At 49.8% G+C, this 21,754-nt stretch overlaps 1 protein-coding gene across 1 annotated transcript in view; it reads left to right on the top strand.

Moving 5' to 3' along the window:
* Positions 1–21,754, top strand: part of trpv4 (transient receptor potential cation channel, subfamily V, member 4) — a 137,952-nt gene that overhangs the window by 88,069 nt on the left and 28,129 nt on the right. The window lies entirely within an intron of this gene.

The following is a 21,754-nucleotide window of genomic DNA, read 5'->3' as shown; positions in this document are numbered from 1 at the left end:
AAATGACGAATAAATTGCTGTTAGATAATCCTTGGTGCAGACAGGGTTGGTGCGTTCGGTGGGGCAGTGGGTTTTACACCATTATCTGGAGCTGGTTTTGAATGTCAGGATGAAAAGTCCTAACAGCTGGCTGTGACGACGTTCGACATTTACTATCCGGTTCCGACTGATCATTGGCCGACCACAAAACTAGCACCAGCCGCATTCAGATGGCAACCACTCTAGTTCTTGAGCACATCATCGAAGTTGACATTCCAGCTCAGGACTGAGGGAGTGCTGTTCTGTCAGAGGTGTGCACTGCGTATCGACACAAAAGGGACCCCCTGTCTGCCTATTCAGAATGGAATTTTCTTGCAGTTCCGGCCAGCATTCCAATAGCACAAACCATTCATTAACTAGCCACTTATCATATTGCCGTTCAATAGATCATGGCATGCACGACATGACTACCCTGTTTGTCTACTTGGCAGTGGTCACTGCACATTAACGTAATTAATTGCGTCGGAACTTTCAACACTTCGGAACTGTGTTATGTAAATTCAATACTTCTTTCTTTCATGTTTTGATTACAGTACGTTGACAGTTAGATAGATAGAAAGATAGATAGACAGACGGATAGACAGACAGATAGATAGACAGATAGATAGATATATAGACAGACAGATAGACAGACAGACAGACAGATAGATATATAGACGGACAGACAGACAGACAGATAGATAGATAGACAGACAGACAGACAGATAGATATATAGACGGACAGACAGACAGACAGACAGATAGATAGATGGACAGACAGACAGATAGACAGACAGACAGACAGACAGACAGATAGATAGACAGACAGATGGATAGACAGACAGACAGATGGACAGACAGATAGATAGATAGATAGATGGATTGACGGACGGACGGACGGACATTGGCAATGGCCGCACCCGCACTGATAGAAATGTGGATTAAAAAAAAACAATTTTGAGTACGCAATTCATTTTTTCCAATTAGGGGGAAATTTAGCTTGGCCAATCCACCTACCCTGCACATCTTTGGGTTGTGGGGGTGAAACCCACGCAGACACGGGGAGAATGTGCAAACTCCACACGGACAGTGACCCAGAGCCGGGATCGAACCTGGGACCTCAGTGCTGTGAGACAGCAGTGCTAACCACTGTGCCACCGTGCTGCCCAGCAATGTGGATTTAACAGCTGAAGTAATTTATTCCTTTCTTCAGGGGCTTGGGTAGGTCTTGAAAGGAAGGGGTTCTTCTCTGATAAGTTGGAATTCGCCTTTATCTCGATCATTAGTCCAGACTCTCAATTACTAGTCCAGTAACAATACCACAACACCACCGTACCCCTCCTCTAGAATTCCTGTGTTTTGGAGGATACATCCCCCTTGTTCAAAATCTCTGAAGTTGAAAGATGTTGGGGGAGAAATGTTTGAACATGTTTGATGTTAACATTTGGCTCAGAAATTGATGATAAATTGCACTTTGGGGTGAGGAACTAGCTACAGTTCCCTGTAAGGCCTCGCTGTCAGAACCCAGTCTGTGATGGGCTAACTGATCACAGTTGGATGATGGTAGGTCAGTTTGTTCGATCTTAGTGGTTAGAGTTCTAATCACCACATCCCCTTCTATCCAATCACCATCTAGCAACACCTGCAAAGTGTACATTGTGTGAGGATGCGATCTGACTCATTCATGAAGGTTCCCACGACCAAATAGCATGCTGCCACTCATGATCAAGACTTGCCGATGAAGAATGGTTGCTTGGTACTGTGCTAGCGCCACAGGAACCGCATTCCTACAAGGGGTCGACCATTGGTGGAGGGTGGATGGGGAGGTGGGGTTTAGGGAAAGAGATTTTACTGTAAATCTCTATTTTGCGAACTGCTGCAACATTCAGCTGCCATCTGTTATTTGTATTTTTGTTGCCTGCGTCAGTATTTCAACAAACAACTAACAAAACAATTGAAGAGGAATTACGACAGTATCATGAGGTATTTTTGTTGTGAGCAGTCACACTATGAGAATGTAAGTATTTCCTGATAGATTTCAGCAAAGGCACTCACAATATTGGCAGAAAGATACTGCACATTGTGGAAAACATCATCCTGTCACAAATCAGGCGAATGAAGCTTGTAAGAGCACAACCTACCAGATGTTCATGCGGTGGATTTTCAGGGGGACTGGTTACCCCCCCCCCCCCCCCCCTCCCCACCACCACCACCACCCCACCCCCCAGCACCTCGCAGACCAGAAATCCCCACAGTGATATTATGCTGGGGGTGGCCTTAATTGGGTCGGAGTGGAACTTCCACCAAGGATGGTCAGGTCACAAAGGCCAGGGGGTTGGGAGAGGAATGATGGGAGGCGGATAATCTTGGGGAGGGGGGGGGGGGGGGTGATTGTCTCCAATGGGCACTGTGAATCATCCCAGAACAGGTACACCCCTTTCCTACCCGATAGCAGCCCAAGCAGCCAAAGCTGCCAGGCTCCTCGCCTTGCTCCTGCCTTCCCTCGCAGGCTGAAAAATTGCCGGGGAGGCAAATTGAGGACTTTGTGGGGCAGTTACTTGGCCACTTAAAGGCTTAAAGCCAGGCCAGGGTGGGCAGGAAAGTGGGGGGGTTGGCCACCTACTTTATTTTGTGAGCTCCCGGCCTTCCAGCGGCTTGGTGGGAGACTAAAATGCAATCTCAGGAGTAATTCAGTGTGGATAGGATTTGTCCATTTCACTTGGATCGATACAGATCACGGGCGGGATTCTCCGACCCCCTTCCGGGTCGGAGAATTGCCGGGGGGGGGGGGGGGGCGTTTATCCTGCCCCGCCGCTCCAACGACGGCTGCCGAATTCTCCAGCACCAGTTTGCGGGCAGGGATCACGTCCCGACGGTCGGGGGCCGTTAGCAGCGACCCCCCTGGCAATTCTCCGGGCCCCGATGGGCTGAGCGGCCGCCCGTTTTCTCCCGGTCCCCCGCCGGTGTGAAATATACAAGGTCCATACCGGCAGGACCTGGCTCTGAGGGCGGCCTGCGGAGTCCTCGGGGGGGGGGGGGGAGCGTGGGGGATCCAGCCCCGGGGGGGGGGGGGCCCCCCACGGTGGCCTAGCCCGCGATCGGGGCCCACCGATCTGCGGGCGGGCCTGTGCCGTGGGTGCACTCTTTCCCTCCGCACTGGCCTCTGTAAAGCTCCGCCATGGCTGGCGCGGAGAAGAAACCCCCTGCGCATGCACAGGGACACTGGCAGCGGTTCTGCGCATGCCCCAGAACACGCTGGCGCTCCCGCGCATGCGCTAACTCGCGCCGGCTGGCGGAGGATTCCGCAACTTACGGGCAGCCCAATGCCGGAGTGGTTCACGCCACTTTTTGCCGCCGATACAGCCCACCCGCCAATTGGGGGAGAATCCTGGCCCACATTCCTGGATTGTTACCTGTGACAGAGAAAGGACACCTTCACCCTTTCCGTCTAAAGTGGATTCAAACCCAAACTCACCACACAATTCCTCAGGAAAAGGGGATACATTGCTCACAGTGAATTCAGTGAAATTTTTCAAGTAAATTAGAGGAACTGAGAGGTACCTGCAGGAGGGGTATGAGTGGGAGCAATTCAGAGACAATGCTGCAATTTGGCACGATTAGGAGTTAGGACAGATTATAAAGATATTGGAAAGAGTGGGAAAAATAGAAGGGAGACAGTGTCAGGCACTATAAAGCTGGGAATAGGAAGCGGTCAAATGGATGGCATGTATCATGTTGGGTACACAAGAATGCAGGAAATAGGAGCAAGGATAGGCCTGCCGAGCCTGTTCCTCTATCCTATTTGATCGTGGCTGACCTCGGACTTCATCTCCACCTTCCTGCCCGTTCCACATATCCCCGAGTGCCGAGAGACCAAAAAAGCTGCCTGGCCCAGACTTAAATGTATTCAATGATGGAGTATCCAGAAACTTCTGGGGTGGAGCTAAGGAATGTGGAAGAATGGGAAAACTGATGGGAATGTTCTACAGAGCATGTGAACATGGCAACAAGATAAAGGAACGTATGTTTATGCAGGTCAAGGAGACTGAAGAATCTATGACAGGAGCAGCTCGGAAGTAGGCCATTTGGCCCATCGTATCAATGACAGCCCTTTATAGAGCTCCTCAATGAGTCGCAGTCCCTGTTCTTTTCACAGAGCTGAGCGATGTTTTGCTTTTCAAGTTGTCATCTAATTCCCTCCAGAAATCTACGACTGAATCTGCTTCCACCGCCTTTTCAGGCCGTGCATTCCAGACCATAACTCATTTTGACCTTCACCATGGAAAAGTCTACAATTCCAGAGGAACCGGGAAAGCTATGGATTAATGAAGCAGTGAAATTCAAGAGACCAACTTGGTCTGCCGAAGAGCAAGTCCTCTGTTCATTTCCCCACAAGTCACAGGCTTGTACTTTGCAAATTCAGTGAGTAAAATGACAAGGGAGGAGAATGGGTGAGGTGGTTTCTCATTGCCTTCCTTTTGCTTAAAGGAAACTTTCCTGAAGATAAAACAAAATGACTGCGGATACTGGAATCTGAAACAAAAACAGAAAATACTGGCCAGATCCCAGCAGGTCTGGCAGCAGCTATGGAGAGAAACGGGAGCTAACGTCTTGAATCCGGATGACTCTTTGTCAAAGCCCTTCTTCCTGAAGTATCCTCCGCCTGGAAGCAACTGTTGTCCCTTGGGGCTCTCTTCTGCCATTACCTCAGAACATCTGTTGGTTCCACCGCCGGCTCCTCACCCTGAGCATGGGATGCTTTTCTGGGCCTGGGAAAACTCACAAAAGGGAAGGGACTACCACTCACTAAGGTCACAAATGACCCAGCTCCCAAGAATTAGCATAAACAGGAACATTGAACCTGAAGCCAGGTTTGAATCCAAAGTTAATTAAGGACATGCATCAGTGCGGAGTGTATTAGTTATAATCTCCCAAAGCTTGAGGAACTGAAGGCTAATACTGGAAAACTGGGAGGTAGAAAATATGGGATGAGAGGGACAAATTGAGTAACTGCACTCGAATGAGTTGAGTACAGGTTTGTAGGAAAATTTCTATAGTCCATTATGAGATTTAGTAAGCAGTTGGAAAAGTATGGAATGAATAAGCAGTTCTGGATTCTATTGAAGTTAGGTATTAAGCAGTGGAGGCAGGGTGGGTGAATATGTTTAAGGCTAAGTGAGCTAGATTCTTCAATGGCAAGGGGGTCAAAGATTATACAGGGTTGACACAAACGTACAGTTGAGGCCACAATCGGATTAGCCATGATCTTATCAAATGGCGGAGCAGGTTGAGGGGCTGAATGGCCTACTCCTGCTCCTAAATCCTGTGTATGTTTGTAACATAATTGAGTTTTTTGATGGAACTACTGAAGTGAAGGATAGAATGGAATGAGTGGACATCATTGCTGGGTTTTCAGATGACACTGATGACATTTCACACAAGAGAATACGTTAAGATTAAGGTTGAATCGAGGCACTGACAACTTTGTGGCTGCTTCCCATCAATTTTAACTCCCTCAATCTCCTGACGCCCTTGTTTGCTATCCGCAAACTATAAGCCCAAATGGTTCGAGTCCTTCATGTCTCCAGAGTCCTTCTCTATTTCCGGACCCCTGTCTTGCTCCTGTCTGATTCTGACGAGAAATTATATTTCAAAAATGTGGTTCCAAAACATGTATTTGCCTTCCTACCACACAAATGTGGACTGGTAAGATTCAAACAAATCTTTTGATGAATAAATGACACACCCTAAAGAACTTTTCATGGATTTCAGGCCTGGAGCAAGCCATACCTGAGACTGCTTTATATTGTCGATACCCATCAGCCCCTAAAACTGGCCTGGGGATCGCAATGCAGGATTAACCTGAGCCCATTCCTTACAATATCGACAACACGCTAACTTCATGCTGCCTGCTCATTACCATCATTGTTACGTCCAGCTGGCTCTAACCATGCTGTTGAATGGCTGCACGTCTTGGCAGGGTCCAAAATCGTGAAAGGCTAACACCAGTTAAAGCTAATCTATGTACTAAAAACCAGCTGGCAGCTCTTAAAGGAGAAGTGCATCATGGCTGGAGCAGGTGCTGGAAGTCATTATACAGCGGAATCTGACCTGGGAAACATTCAATAATTTCACAACTAGCTCCAGGATTTTCTGCTGTGCTGTCGGCCTTGGTTGAGGAGATGCAGAGAAAGAGAGAGGTGTTGTGTTCAGAGGGCCCTTGAACTCCAGACAAAAACTCAAAATACTACGGGACCAGATAGCTATGGAGCCAATATAGCTATGGAGCCAATATAGCTATGGAGCCAATCTGTCACCTGTCGAGCCATGGGGGTGTTGTACAGGAGCTTTACCCAAGCGGTGAACCCTGTTCCAAGCCCGAACCGCTCCAGTACCTCTATGAGGTATTTCCATTCGACTCTGTCGAAGGACTTTTCTGCGTCCAGGGAGACGATCACCTCTTGTGTTCTCTCCCCGGAGGGGGTCATTATCACGTTCAGCAGGCGCCTGATGTTCGAGGTGAGCTGTCTACCTTTGACGAAGCCCGTCTGGTCCTCTGTGACCACCTCAGGTACACAGTCTTCTAGCCTTTTGGCTAGGATTTTGGCCAGTATTTTGGCGTCTGCGTTCAGCAGAGATATGGGTCTGTATGACCCACATTGTATGACACTTACTTGATGGCGGCTGCTGTTGGCCAGGCCTCTCCTTCTCAAGGTTCTTCTACTGCAAATGTGTTCTGCTGGGAGGGCCGGCTGGTCAAGAAGAACGAATCAGTCCTGGGACCTGACTTTTATAGGTCCCAGGGGCTTCGCTTCCTTCTGGGCGGACCCTCTCTAAACCTGCAATCGTTTGGGTCTCTTCCCAATCGATTGATTTGAATTTCCCCAATAACGGGGCCGTTCCTCGATCACCGGGCAGTTCCTTACACCTTATTGGTGTCCTTTGTCTTAGACTCTACTGGCGCCAGAATGTCTGACCTTCCATAGAATGTAGCGATTGCAGTTAACTGTTGTGTCCATTGTGCCTGGGAATCACCGTGAATCGCTCACTTAATATGCGCAGCTCGTTAGTTACAATTCTGTCTGGTTTCTGTGGCAGCTAGAATACAGGGAATTCTGCAGACTGCTTGTTTCTTTGTCAATGTCCATTTTTCCCTGTAATCTTTGCGTTCTTCCATTTTGTGTGAGGAAGTGGCCAACCCAGGTGGCTACAGGGCCCAGACATCCCACCACCAGCCAACAGTGAGCAGCTGGGAAACACGCCGCAGGGAGGCCAGGGAATCTCGCCCGTTAACTCTGTTGCCAGACCTGCTGAGTTTACCCAGCATTTTCAGGTTTTATCCCACTTTCCAGCTCTCGATCCTTGCAGTTCACAGCACTTCAAATGCATGTTCAAGGACTTCTTAAATATTTTGAGGGTTTCTGCCCCTAGCTGCCTTTCAAGCAGTGAGTTCCAGATCTCCTTAACCTGTACATGAAAAATGTTCCCCTCACATTCCCTTTAATTCTCCGACCTCTTACCCTAAACCTATGCCCCCTGGTTATGGACCTGTCAAACAAGGCCAATTGGGTCATCCTATCCATTCCATCTAGGAAACAAAAGTAAGTTCAGAGATGCATTGATTAGAGTAGAATGAATTAGTCACTTGTGCAGAAAGTCAGGATACAGGTTTGAAACTGGCACCAACATGCTCCAGTTTCCCAAGCTACTGTTTCCCCTTGTGCTCAAGGAAGAACAATGGCCGAATTTGCACCAGAAATGGTCATTTCAAATTCATTGAGGGAAAAATATTCAGTCACTTGAAACGCCCACATGATTTTGACCATTAGCATTCAGCAGTTGTCCCTTCTTGAAAGAAAGAGTGCAGACATCATGGAGGGTTATGAGGCTGGAGGGGCTTACAGAGATAGGGAGGCCTGAGGCCGCGGAGGGACTTTTAAACAAGAATATAGAATTCTCAGGGGGCTTTACAAGATGTTTCCTCTTGTGGGGAAGTCTCGACCAGAGGGCATAATCCCAGAGTAAGGGGTCACCCATTTAAGACAGCAATGAGGGGGAATTTCTTCTCTCAGAGGGTAGTGGACCTCTGGAATTATTTACCGCAGAGGGCTGAAGAGGCTGGGTCATTTGGTGTGGTCAAGGCTGAGATAGGCAGATTTTTAATTAGTGAGGGAATCAAGGGTTATAGGGATAAGGAGGGAAAGTGCAGTTGAGGATTATATAATAATAATAATAATAATATTGCAATGAAGTTACTGTGAAAATCCCCTAGTCGCCACACTCCGGCGCCTGTTCGGGTACTCAGAGGGAGAATTCAAAATGTCCACATTGTCATGATATGCAAACATGCAACCAATGAACACTCAGAATAGGACACAACCAATGGGCAGTCAGGCCACTCAGAGGTGGCATCACCACAAGGGGGCATGACATAAACACTATAAAAGGGATGAGGCACTCACACCCTGCTTCTTTCCACAGACAGACATCCAGAGAGTTAGACAGGGTTGATCAGCAGCATCACACCCCAGCACGTGGCTTCGAGCAAGCTGGTACAGTTAGACTGAGTTACTACAGTTAGATTAGCAGAGAGCCGAACTCATTTGAGGACTGTGTTAATAGTTCAATAAACACGTTGAACTCATTTCAGAGTCTGGAGCATCCTTTAGTTAAGACTGCATCAAGTAGCAGCCTGTATTATCCGAAGCAGCATAACACAACACAGATTACCTAACAGCACATCTTTCAGACTTGTGGGAGAAAACCGGAGCACCCGGAAGAAACCCATGCAGACACGGGGAGAACATGCAAACTGCGCACAGATAGTGACACATCGAGTCTGCACCGACCCACTTCAGCCCTCACTTCCACCCTATCCCCGTAATCCAATAATCCCTCCTACCCTTTTTGGACACTAAGGGCAATTTATCATGGCCAATCCACCTAACCTGCACGTCTTTGGACTGTGGGAGGAAACCGGAGCACCCGGAGGAAACCCACGCAGACACGGGGAGAACGTGCAGACTCCGCACAGACAGTGACCCAGCGGGGAATCGAACCTGGGACCCTGGAGCTGCTAAGCCACAGTGCTATCCACTTGTGCTACCGCGCCACCCATAACTTTGCTGCTTTTAAATGATGCCCCTCCCGGAAATGAGTCCTGGTGTTTTGCTTGTTTTATCCAATGGCTTTATTAATCTGCATCACTTCCTATAGTTCTTTGTGTATCTCTACCCACAGACCCCCCCTGCTCCTCTAACCCATTCAGACGTGTGCATTTAAATTAAATATTCCATTCTGTGAAGGCCTTTTGGGCTTTAACCCCAGTTCAGGCCCTGTTCCCACAACAGCTTGAGGACTTGAGTATAGCTTTCCTGGTGGAATTTGGCGTGGAATCCTGCTTGTCGAAGGAGCCAACTTGGGTCTGATGATCTGATATCATGTCGCCAGTAGCAGATTTTTTTTTACCACGCCAGTTCTCGCCAGTATTTCAAAATCGCACTTCTATCGTCTTTTTCTTTTCCTCCCCTCCCCTCGGCCCCCAGACTGTTCCAATTTACAGTCTCTGTTTTAAGCGTTACCAAAATCTTTAAATACATTTTTACAAAATGAGCAACATTCCATGTTTGGGAGTTGTAATAAATTGCTGCCAGTTTAGCAGGAAGGTGGGGGGGGGGGGGCAATTCTAGGGAGAATGCAGCTTAAAATAAGGTCATCAAGAAGAACAGACTATTCATAGTAATGGCACAGCTTTAGTTGACTGTGTCTCAAAGTGTATGAAAGGAGCAGTGTCTCAGAAGCAGGTCTTCTGTTTTCCTCCCGCTCAAGTTCTGAGGTAAATGTGTGTTTTGAAAGTACCTTCCTCGGGGTGTGGCTTCCTGCCTGGCCTACCCTGCGTGCTTCTGTTGGCTCGGTGACATTTGCGCTTTCTGTTTATTCCGCCCTGTCTCTTCCACTGGATTTTCTGAGCTGGTCACGGATGAGGTGGATCCCCGAGGAAACCCTCGCTCCTTTTCCGAGCCAGGGCACAATAATCCCTGTTGTGTTCCTTTTCTTTTAACTTTCTGTCTGGCCCAACATCAAAGTGAAAGAAAAAGTCTGATGGAAACACCACCCAACTCTGTATCCCTGCCAGCAATGCAATTCGATTTGTAAAATCTTTAGCTCCTTTGAATTTTCAGAAGCCACATCAGGAATGGCGCGATGGGCAGCAAGGTGGCGCAGTGGTTAGCACTGCTGCCTCACGGCGCCGAGGTCCCAGGTTCGATCCCGCCTCTGGGTCACTGCCCGTGTGGAGTTTGCACCTTCTCCCTGTATTTGCGTGGTTTTCGCCCCCACAACCCAAAAGATGGGCAGGGTAGGTGGATTGGTCACGCTAAATTGCCGCTTAATTGGAAAAGGGGAATTGGATACTCTAAATTTATGGGGGAAAAAAGGAATGACGCGATTACTCTACAATTGCTGATATTTGAATCTATCGTGAGTCAGCATACGCCAGTGATCTTTTGACCCCTGACCCCTCCAAGTTGGGGGTCGGCGAGCCCCCCCATCCCACCCCACCACATACTGGCAGGGCGCCCACAGATCCGATCCCCAGCGTGGGCAAAATGCCAACTTGACACCACCAGCCTGGCACCCTGGCAGTGCACCCAGGTGGCACTGCCTGGGTACCAGCCCAGCCAGAGGCTAGTGTGGCCAATCCACCTACCCTGCACATCTTTGTGTTGTGGGTGTGTGGCCCACGCAGACACGGGGAGAATGTGCAAACTCCATACGGACAGTGGGGCCTGGTTCGAACCCGGGTCCTCAGCCCCCTGAGGCAGGGGTGCTAACCACTGTGCCGCCGTGCCACCCGGGGTGAAGTGTAGATGTAAGGTAAGGATTCATTTCTCTATAGAAGATTATTGTAATGATTTTGTAACAGGTATTGAATGTTTCAAATAAGCATCTATTAACGTTAATAACATGGAAATGCCTCTACTTTTGTTTCTGGCATGAATTAATAATTTACTTATATTTAATTTAAAAATTAATACACAGACTTATTATATTTAGTAGTGAGAACGCAGTGAAATATTTCTAGTTTCCATCAGCTCCTATTAATTCTGATGAGGTGCCCCGTGATGGCAATAGGTGAGATAGGACTGCGAGGTGATCCCTGGGATCCTTCACTCTGCCGAAGTGTCCCATAGACCAGAAGATTTGAGAACCACTGACCGGAAGAAACTACCTTGAGCAAAGAACTCGGAGGTCTCAGGTTTAAAACTGAGAAATGAGAGCAGGGCTTGAGACGTTTTTCTCCCCTGTGATTAATGTATGTAGAGGCGACTCACAGCAATTGAAGCTCAGCCAATTGGCTGCTTCAAAAAGGAGCTAGATTGAATTCCACTAGGATTGGGGGATAGGGCTAGGTTGATGGGGCAACTGGCCTCTTTCAGTGTTGCACTTTCCTGTGATTCTGTCTGATGGCTCTCTGATGATCTTATTCAAGCAGGGCAGCCGGCCAGAGGGAAATCTGGAGATAGACGGATGGATATTGTGACGTTTGGTTGATTGTGCCCAGAAATCAGTGATTATTTTAGGAGAAAGTTCCCTGTGCAGATTAAATGGTTTGAGCCGGGTTCACAGTAAAGTAGATTGCACACGTTCAATGGAAAGAATAAGGTTAACTGACCTTTACACGGGTGATGTACCATCAATTGGACTCGAGACACGATGAAGATCCAAACTGTGGCTTTAATCAGCTAGTTGTTAGCCCGGTGGTCGACTACAGAGAAAGGCCAACTGCCGGGAACTCTGGGTACTTATACCCCACCTCAGAGGCGGGGTCTACTTGCCTCTCGACCAATTGGTGAGTAGTCACATGACTAGTCCCAGCCAATCGGACGAGAGGCACATGACCAGCCAGAGCCAATGGGAAACCAATGCTCTGCACCAATGGCAGTGCTCACATTCATACCACCACAACGGGTCAAGTTTCCTTAAGTTCAAAATCACGGAACACCAACAAAATGAGCAATTTCATGACAGCACCATTACCTCACAGTTTCCCTCCAAGTTACATGATGGGCAGGATTGAACTAAATGGGAACAAAGTCCCATCACGAACACGCACAGCCGTGTGTTTCCCGGCACTGGCAGCACCGAGAAACACAATGCTATAAAATAATAATAATAATCGTTATTATTGTCACAAGTAGGCTTACATTAACATTGCAATGAAGTAACTGTGAAAAGCCCCTAGTCGCCACATTCCGGTGTCTGTTCGGGTACACAGAGGGAGAATTTAGAATGGCAAAGTCACGTAACAGTACATCTTTCGGGACTAGTGAGAGGAAACCGGAGCACCCGGAGGAAACCCACGCAGACACGGGGAGAGCATGCAGACTCCGCACAGACAGTGACCCAAACCGGGAATCGAACCCTGGACCCTGGTGCTGTGAAGCAACAGCGCTAACCACTGTGCTACCATGCTGCACTCACATTAGATAGGGAGCCTCAGCGGAGAACGCGCACTGAGTGCTCCGCTCACCGGAATTCCTCATTGTAACGAGAGATCCGGATACCTTTTCTAAATGTCGTCCCAATCTCAGGAGCTCTTGAAACGACTGCTGAACCCCCCTAGTCCCAGCGGACTATGGGAGGATCCCCCACCACCACCACACAGGGCATTCCCCCAGCCGGATCACCACGACACAAAAGATGCCAGCTTGGCACTTCAAACCAGGCACTGCCAAGGTGTCAGGTTGGCTGTGCCTGCCAAAAGGGCATGCACCTGGGTGCCTCTGACCCCAGGGGAGACCCTCACAAGCGGCATTCCATCTGATCCCAGTTTGTGGAGACCAGTACTAACAACACTCATGATGTGGAGATGCCGGCGTTGGACTGGGGTGAGCACAGTAAGAAGTCTTACAACACCAGGTTAAAGTCCAGCAGGTTTGTTTCAAACACGAGCTTTCGGAGCACGGCTCCTTCTTCAGGTGAATGGAAAGGCTTGTTCCAGAAATGTTTATATAGACACAGTCAGAGATGCCCCGGAATGCGAGCACCTGCAGGCAATCAAATCATCAAAGATGCAGAGAGAGAGGTAACTCCAGGTTAAAGAGGTGTGAATTGTCCCAAGCCAGTTCAGTCGGTAGGCCTCTGCAAGTCCAGGCTTGTTGGTGGGGGCCGAATGTAATGCGACATGAATCCCAGATCCCGGTTGAGTCCGCATTCATGCGTGCGGAACTTAGCTATAAGTTTTTGCTCAGCAATTTTGCGTTGTCGCGTCTCCTGAAGGCCTCCTTGTAGAATGCTGACCCGGAGATCAGAGGCTGAATGTCCTTGACTGCTGAAGTGTTCCCCAACTGGAAGGGAACAGTCCTGCCTGTTGATAGTCGCACGATGCCCGTTTATTCGTTGTCGCAGTGTCTGCATGGTCTCGCCAATGTACCACGCTTCGGGACATCCTTTCCTGCAGCGTATGAGGTAGACTACATTGGTCGAGTCGCACGAGTATGCGCCGCGTACCTGGTGGGTGGTGTTTCCACGTGTAATGGTGGTGTCCATGTCGATGATCTGGCATGTCTTGCAGAGATTACCCTGGCAGGGTTTTGTGGTGTTGTGGTTGCTGTTCTGAAGGCTGGGTAATTTGCTGCAAACAATGGTTTGTTTGAGGTTGCGCGGTTGTTTGAAGGCCAGTAGTGGGGGTGTGGGGATGACCTTGGCAAGATGTCCATCCTCGCTGATGATGTGTTGGAGGCTGCGAAGAAGATGTCGTAGTTTCTCCGCCCCAGGAAAGTACTGGACGACGAAGGGTACTCTGTCAGTGGTGTCCCGTGTTTGTCTTCTGAGGAGGTCGGTGCGGTTTTTTGCTGTGGCGCGGTGGAACTGTCGATCAATGAGTCGAGCGCCATATCCCGTTCGTACGAGGGCATCTTTCAGCATCTGTAGGTGTCTGTTGCGCTCCTCCTTGTCTGAGCAGATCCTGTGTATACGGAGGGCTTGTCCATAGGGGATGGCTTCTTTAATGTGTTTCGGGTGAAAGCTGGAGAAGTGGAGCATCGTGAGATTATCTGTGGGCTTGCGGTAAAGCGAGGTGCTGAGGTGACCGTCCTTGATGGAGACGAGTGTGTCCAAGAATGGAACTGAATTTGGAGAATAGTCCATGGTGAGTTTGATGGTGGGATGGAACTTATTGATGTCATCGTGTAGTCGTTTCAGTGATGTCTCGCCGTGGGTCCAAAGGAAAAAAATGTCATCGATGTATCTGGTGTATAGCATCGGTTGAAAGTCCTGTGTGGTGAGGAAGTCCTGTTCAAACTTGTGCATGAAGATGTTGGCATATTGAGGTGCAAATTTGGTCCCCATGGCTGTTCCGTGCGTCTGGATGAAGAATTTGTTGTCGAAGGTGAAGACGTTGTGGTCTAGAATGAAACGGATGAGTTGCAGAATTGCGTCTGGAGATTGGCAGTTGTCGGTGTTGAGGACTGAGGCTGTTGCAGCAATGCCGTCGTCATGGGGGATGCTGGTGTAGAGTGCCGAGACATCCATTGTGATGAGGAATGTTCCTGGTTCAACTGGTCCATGGGTGCTGAGTAGGAAGTCCGTCGTGTCGCGACAGAAGCTGGGTGTACCTTGTACGATGGGTTTCAAGATGCCCTCGATGTGGCCAACACACCAGGCCGTCCTATCGTTTCAGGCAATGGGACCCTGTGTGAGAACCTCTCTGGCCACATCGAGGGCATCTTGAAACCCATCGTACAAGGTACACCCAGCTTCTGTCGCGACACGACGGACTTCCTACAGAAACTCAGCACCCATGGACCAGTTGAACCAGGAACATTCCTCGTCACAATGGATGTCTCGGCACTCTACACCAGCATCCCCCATGACGACGGCATTGCTGCAACAGCCTCAGTCCTCAACACCGACAACTGCCAATCTCCAGACGCAATTCTGCAACTCATCCGTTTCATTCTAGACCACAACGTCTTCACCTTCGACAACAAATTCTTCATCCAGACGCACGGAACAGCCATGGGGACCAAATTTGCACCTCAATATGCCAACATCTTCATGCACAAGTTTGAACAGGACTTCCTCACCACACAGGACTTTCAACCGATGCTATACACCAGATACATCGATGACATTTTTTTCCTTTGGACCCACGGCGAGACATCACTGAAACGACTACACGATGACATCAATAAGTTCCATCCCACCATCAAACTCACCATGGACTATTCTCCAAATTCAGTTCCATTCTTGGACACACTCGTCTCCATCAAGGACGGTCACCTCAGCACCTCGCTTTACCGCAAGCCCACAGATAATCTCACGATGCTCCACTTCTCCAGCTTTCACCCGAAACACATTAAAGAAGCCATCCCCTATGGACAAGCCCTCCGTATACACAGGATCTGCTCAGACAAGGAGGAGCGCAACAGACACCTACAGATGCTGAAAGATGCCCTCGTACGAACGGGATATGGCGCTCGACTCATTGATCGACAGTTCCACCGCGCCACAGCAAAAAACCGCACCGACCTCCTCAGAAGACAAACACGGGACACCACTGACAGAGTACCCTTCGTCGTCCAGTACTTTCCTGGGGCGGAGAAACTACGACATCTTCTTCGCAGCCTCCAACACATCATCAGCGAGGATGGACATCTTGCCAAGGTCATCCCCACACCCCCACTACTGGCCTTCAAACAACCGCGCAACCTCAAACAAACCATTGTTTGCAGCAAATTACCCAGCCTTCAGAACAGCAACCACAACACCACAAAACCCTGCCAGGGTAATCTCTGCAAGACATGCCAGATCATCGACATGGACACCACCATTACACGTGGAAACACCACCCACCAGGTACGCGGCGCATACTCGTGCGACTCGACCAATGTAGTCTACCTCATACGCTGCAGGAAAGGATGTCCCGAAGCGTGGTACATTGGCGAGACCATGCAGACACTGCGACAACGAATAAACGGGCATCGTGCGACTATCAACAGGCAGGACTGTTCCCTTCCAGTTGGGGAACACTTCAGCAGTCAAGGACATTCAGCCTCTGATCTCCGGGTCAGCATTCTACAAGGAGGCCTTCAGGAGACGCGACAACGCAAAATTGCTGAGCAAAAACTTATAGCTAAGTTCCGCACGCATGAATGCGGACTCAACCGGGATCTGGGATTCATGTCGCATTACATTCGGCCCCCACCAACAAGCCTGGACTTGCAGAGGCCTACCGACTGAACTGGCTTGGGACAATTCACACCTCTTTAACCTGGAGTTACCTCTCTCTCTGCATCTTTGATGATTTGATTGCCTGCAGGTGCTCGCATTCCGGGGCATCTCTGACTGTGTCTATATAAACATTTCTGGAACAAGCCTTTCCATTCACCTGAAGAAGGAGCCGTGCTCCGAAAGCTCGTGTTTGAAACAAACCTGTTGGACTTTAACCTGGTGTTGTAAGACTTCTTACTGAACAACACTCACGCAAGGTCTCCAAGGCAAAGGCAATAGATTGGGTACTTTGGAAATCTGCACATTAAAGTGAGACTTGCTGTCCTTCACACTTAGAATACTTTTTGGTTGATTCACTGAGCCAGATCCTCTAAGGGCCCCCCAATCTCAGAAAAACACTGCAGCATCCAAGCCCCTTAACGCCCACCACTGGTAAGGCCGTCCCCATCACTGGTGAGGCCCCCCACCCAAAACTCACTGGCAAGGCCCCTCCACCAATCGCTGGCAAGGCCCCAAACAATAATTGTTAAGGCACTCCCCCCCCCCCCCCCCCCCCCCCCCCAATCACCGGCAAAACTTCTCTCCCCCCAATTGTTTGCAAGGTTCACCTCCCCCCTCCCGAATCAGTGGCAAAGCTCCATCACAATCGCTGTCAAGGCCTTCCCTGTCAGGCCTTCCCTGTCAGGCCTTACCTTTCAGGTCCCCCTCCTCAGTTCTCCACTTTTGCCCCATCCCTGGGCAGTGCCAACCTGGCAATATCGCCAGCACCCTGGCAGTGTCAACCTGGCAATATCGCCAGCACCCTGGCAGTGCCAACCTGGCAATATCGCCAGCACTCAGGCAGAGCACCTGCTCTTTCTCAGAAGAACTTCAGAAGAACACCTTTTGAGAAGGTGCTGTTTCTAACTGCATTTTATTCATAGAGGCTTTTTCTTTGTTCTGAAGTACCTCCTAGAAAACCTGCTCAAAGGAGGTTGTGGGGTGAGACCCACGCAGACACGGAGAATGTGCAAACTCCAGATGGTCAGCGACCCAGGTCCGGGATCGAACCCGGGTCCTCGGCGCCGTGAGGCAGCAGTGCTAACCACTGGGCCACCGTGTTGCCCCAGCAGGAGAGGGGATCTAATTAAAACATATAGGGCGAAATTCTCCGCCCCCCACGACGGGTGGGAGAATAGCGGGAGGGCCTTCCCGACATTTTTCCCGCCCTCCCGCTATTCTCCCGCCCCCCCGCCGAAGTCCCGACCCGAATCGCTGCCGCCGTTTTTTTACGGCCGGCAGCGATTCACAGCTGTTAGATGGGCCGAAGTCACAGCCCTTTCCGCCGTTTTTACGAACGGCAAACACACCTGGTCTTGCCGTTCGTAAAAACGGCGTCACAAACTCGCTATTAATAACCATGGCACCGATTGGCACGGCCGTACCACGGCCGTGCCAAGGGTGCCATGGGCCCGCGATCGGTGGGCACCGATCACGGGCAGCGGGCCCGATGCCCGCGCACTACTTGTCCTTCCGCCGCCCCGCAGTATCCATTCGCGGGGCGGCTGAGGGGCAACCCGGCCCGCGCATGCGCGGGTTTCGCGCAAAAACGCGATGACGTCACCCGCGCATGCGCGGGTTTGAGTCTTCCAAACTGCGCATGCGCGGCTGACGTCATATGATTTTCATTAAGCCCGTCTTGCCGGAGCCTACGGCGTCGGGCTGCTAGCCCCGACCGGGGACCAGAATCGGTCCCCGGTCGGGAAGGGCCGTGCTGCCGTAAAACCCGCCCGGGTTTTACGGCAGCTTTACGATTTCTCCCGTTTTGGGAGAAATCGTAAAGCTGGCGTCAAACCCGGGTGGGTTTGACGCCAGCGCGCCCCTTCCCGACCGGGAACCGATTCTGGTCCCCGGTCGGGGCTAGCAGCCCGACGCCGTAGGCTCCGGCATGACGGGCTTAACGAATATCGTTAAGCCCGCTTGCCGGAGTTAGCGCCGGCTGACGCGTCATATGACGTCAGCCGCGCATGCGCGGATTGGAAGACTCCAACCCGCGCATGCGCGGATGACGTCATCGCGTATTTGCGCGAAACCCGCGCATGCGCGGGCCGGGTTGCCCCTCAGCCGCCCCGCGAATGGATACTGCGGGGCGGCGGAAGGAGAAAGAGTGCGCGGGCATCGGGCCCGCTGCCCGCGATCGGTGCCCACCGATTGCGGGCCCATGGCACCCTTGGCACGGCCGTGGTACTGCCGTGCCAATCGGTGCCATGGTTATGAAAAGCGAGTTTGTGACGCCGTTTTTAACGAACGGCCAGACCAGGTGTGTTTGCCGTTCGTAAAAACGGCGTAAAGGGCTGGGACTTCGGCCCATCGAACAGCTGTGAATCGCTGCCGGCCGTAAAAAAACGGCGGCAGCGATTCGGGTCGGGAGTTGGGCGGGGGGTGGGGGAGAATAGCGGGAGGGCGGGAAAAAATGTCGGGAAGGCCCTCCCGCTATTCTCCGACCCGTCGTGGGGGTCGGAGAATTTCGCCCATAACATTCTGTCAGGCCTAGACAGTCTGGAGAGAGTGGTGTTGTTTCCTCTAGCTGGGGGGGATCTGGAACAAGGTGTCACAGTCTCAGGATACAGGGTAGGCCATTTAGAACTGGGAGGAGGAGAAGCCTCTTCATTCAGAGGGTGGTGACCTGTGGAAATCTCTACCAAGAAGACTGTGGAGGCCAAGTCACAGAATACACTTAAGAAGGAAATAGATTGACGTCTAGACTCTAAAGGTGTCAAGACCTATGGGGAGAGCGCTGGAGTATTGCGTTGAGATAGACCATCAGCCATGATCACGTTGAATGGTGGAGCAGTATTAAATGGCCAAATGGCCACGCCTGCTCCTATTTTCCATCTTTCTATCCAATTCATCCCTCTTCCCTGTTCTTTTCCCGCAGCACTTCATATTTTCCTATATTCGATTCCCTCTTTCAAAATGATTATTGAATCTGCTTCTACCATTCTTTCAGGCAGTGCCTTCGCCGTGATCAAACTCGCTGCAGAAAACAAACCTCTCTTACTGTCATTCCTAGTGCTCTTCTTTTTAAATGTATTTTATTACAAACATGCCTCAAAACAGGTTACAGCGAATAAACATTCCGGGAAACATACTTCCCAACAATCAACTGTACAGTCTGTACAGATTTTTTCCCTCTTTCACCCCCCCCCCCCCCCACCCCCCCCCCCCCCCCCCCCCCCCCCCCCCCCGCCCCCCGCGACGAACAGTTCCTCAAACACGGTCGTAAACATCCTCCACCTTTCCTCAAACCCCCCTGAGGAGCCCCTTAACTCATGTCTAACCGCAGGAAATCATACAGGTCACCCAACCAAGCCGCTTCCCCCGGTGGCGATGCCGACTGCCACTCCAGCAAAATTGGCTGCCGTGCAGTCAGAGAGGCGAAGGCCACGAAATCGGCCTTCCTCCTCTCCATGAGCTCCGGCTTCTCTGATACTCCAAATATCACCACCAAAGGGTCCGGGTCCACCTCCTCCTCGACTATCCTGGCTAAGACCGTGAACACTCCCGCCCAGAAACTTCCCAATTTTTCGCAATCCCAAAACATGTGCGCATGATTCGCTGGCCCCCTCCCACACCTCTCACATTCATCTACTACCCACTGAAAGAACCCACTCATTCTTGCCCGAGTCATATGCACCCTGTACAACACCTGAAACTGTATCAGGCTCATCCTTGCACAAGAGGAGGTCACGTTTACCCTTCGCAGTGCCTCACTCCATCCTCCCCAATTGATATCCCTCCTAGTGCTCTTGACAATTATCTTAAACCAGTGAGGATTATTGGCCCTCAGTTTCTCCTTATTTATCAAAGCTTTTGTAATTTCAAACACTTATTTGAAATCTCCCCTTAACCTTGCCAGCGTGAAGAACACAGCCCCAGCCACTCTTGTCTTTCTGTGTCACTGAAGTCTACCATTCTGGTTATGATCCCAGTAAATCTCACCTGCACGCTCTCCAAGGCCCTGACATCCTTCCTGAAGCCTCTTCCCAGATTTGGACACTATACTCCAGCCAAGGCCTAACCTGTGATTTAGAAAGGTTTAGCATAGCGTCTTGGTTTTGCACTCTTTGCCTCTAATTAAGCATCTTCTTTTTATTTTGAAAATATTTTTGTTACAGCATTGGGGCTGGTTTAGCACACTGGGCTAAATCGCTGGCTTTTAAAGCAGACCAAGGCAGGCCAGCAGCACGGTTCAATTCCCCTACCAGCCTCCCCGAACAGGCGCTGGAATGTGGTGACTAGGGGCTTTTCACAGTAACTTCATTTGAAGTTTACTTGTGACAATAAGCGATTTTCATTTTTCATTTCATTTTTAAATTTTTAACAACAACTTTCAAGAGGATAAACAACAAAGCAAATAACACCTACCCAACCAAGAACCACAGCCAGCCAACGTGGCTTACATACACAATTCCCCAGTCCCCCTCCCCCAATTAAGCATCTTCTTTTGAGAGCTTATCAATACACGCACACGTTGACCCTTTGACCCCGCGGGGTTATGCTACCATGTCTATTGAATAATAAATAATAATGATTGATCAGATCTTCTTTTAGCTAGTGGCATGTTCAGGTAGATCTGGTGAGATTCCATTAGCTAATTATTAAACTGATTGAAGTGGCTGTTTGATAAGGAAGTAATTTACAAAAAAAAAACTTTGAGCTTAATTGATTTCTTTCTAAATGCTAAAAATCTAATTTCCATTTGTAATTCAGTAAAAATAATGACTGTGCTTCTGTAAGATTCTGCTTTCTACCTCCAGCCTCATGACGCACAATTGCCCTGCCTTTCACAGTTGTTGTCCTTGTACATAAATCGGACAGAGAGGGCGCGACACACTCATGGCTCTGAGATGCACAGGGCCCCGAGTCAGATGGTTATTAGGAGATGCCTTTACGACTGATGTTCTGTCAGGTTTTACGGGGTGCCAGGTATACCTGCATAACACCTACCCAACCAAGAACCACAGCCAGCCAACGTGGCTTACATACACAATTCCCCAGTCCCCCTCCCCCAATTAAGCATCTTCTTTTGAGAGCTTATCAATACACGCACACGTTGACCCTTTGGCCCTTTGACCCCACGGGGTCAAGTCTTATTTTGTTCGCTTTAGTCCAGAAAAAAAACTTAATAGTTTTACAAAAAGCCAGCTCCTGGGAATGCCAGCTTTTTGTTTAAACGTTTCCCAGTGGCTAACCTTGTGTCTAGCGAGTTTAATGCTGGAGATGCCTTTAGGTACAGGAGTTCTGGCACTCCACAGACTCAGCACAGAAAGGTTTTTCTATTCCTGTTACTGTTTCCTTTCAATGGTAATCAAAAAAGCATTTATAAACCCAGGAATGTTTGGCACTTTTCCACGTTGCCAATTATGTCCAGTTTCTAACCGGTTTAATCAGCAATTGCACATTAGCTGTGATTGTTTCTTCTCTTCAGTTTGTGACGGATTGATGGGACAAAAAGTAA

The sequence above is a fragment of the Scyliorhinus canicula genome, chromosome 1 (genome assembly GCF_902713615.1).
Source record: "Scyliorhinus canicula chromosome 1, sScyCan1.1, whole genome shotgun sequence".
In the NCBI taxonomy this organism is placed as follows: domain Eukaryota; kingdom Metazoa; phylum Chordata; class Chondrichthyes; order Carcharhiniformes; family Scyliorhinidae; genus Scyliorhinus; species Scyliorhinus canicula.
The sequence above is the reverse complement of the archived record's forward strand: the minus strand, read 5'-3'. Positions and strand labels throughout refer to the sequence as shown.